Source organism: Alligator sinensis, unplaced genomic scaffold, assembly GCF_000455745.1.
Source record: "Alligator sinensis unplaced genomic scaffold, ASM45574v1 scaffold487_1, whole genome shotgun sequence".
In the NCBI taxonomy this organism is placed as follows: domain Eukaryota; kingdom Metazoa; phylum Chordata; order Crocodylia; family Alligatoridae; genus Alligator; species Alligator sinensis.
This window is the reverse complement of record NW_005842301.1, coordinates 1,244,786-1,245,078: the sequence shown is the minus strand read 5'-3', so window position 1 is coordinate 1,245,078 and position 293 is coordinate 1,244,786.

The following is a 293-nucleotide window of genomic DNA, read 5'->3' as shown; positions in this document are numbered from 1 at the left end:
AAGAGAGTTCCCGCCAATTTGCAGGGTGCATTTCTTCTTTGCAGCACAGAAATGCACGGTGCAAAGAGTTCCCGCTATTCAAATGCAAATTTGTGTCCCGCTATTGGCTAGTTCTAAATTATTCCTACGTGGCGGCTAGTGATTGGCTTGCTAGCCGTTTAAAATCTCGTGCGACATCCGCCCAAGTCGAAGAACTTTGAGCACTCTGCAGAGTGCCTCTAAAGAGATCTGACTTGCGGCTAGCTGATCGATAGACTGATCACCTATCGATCCTTCTTCCCGTCGCCAAGCGC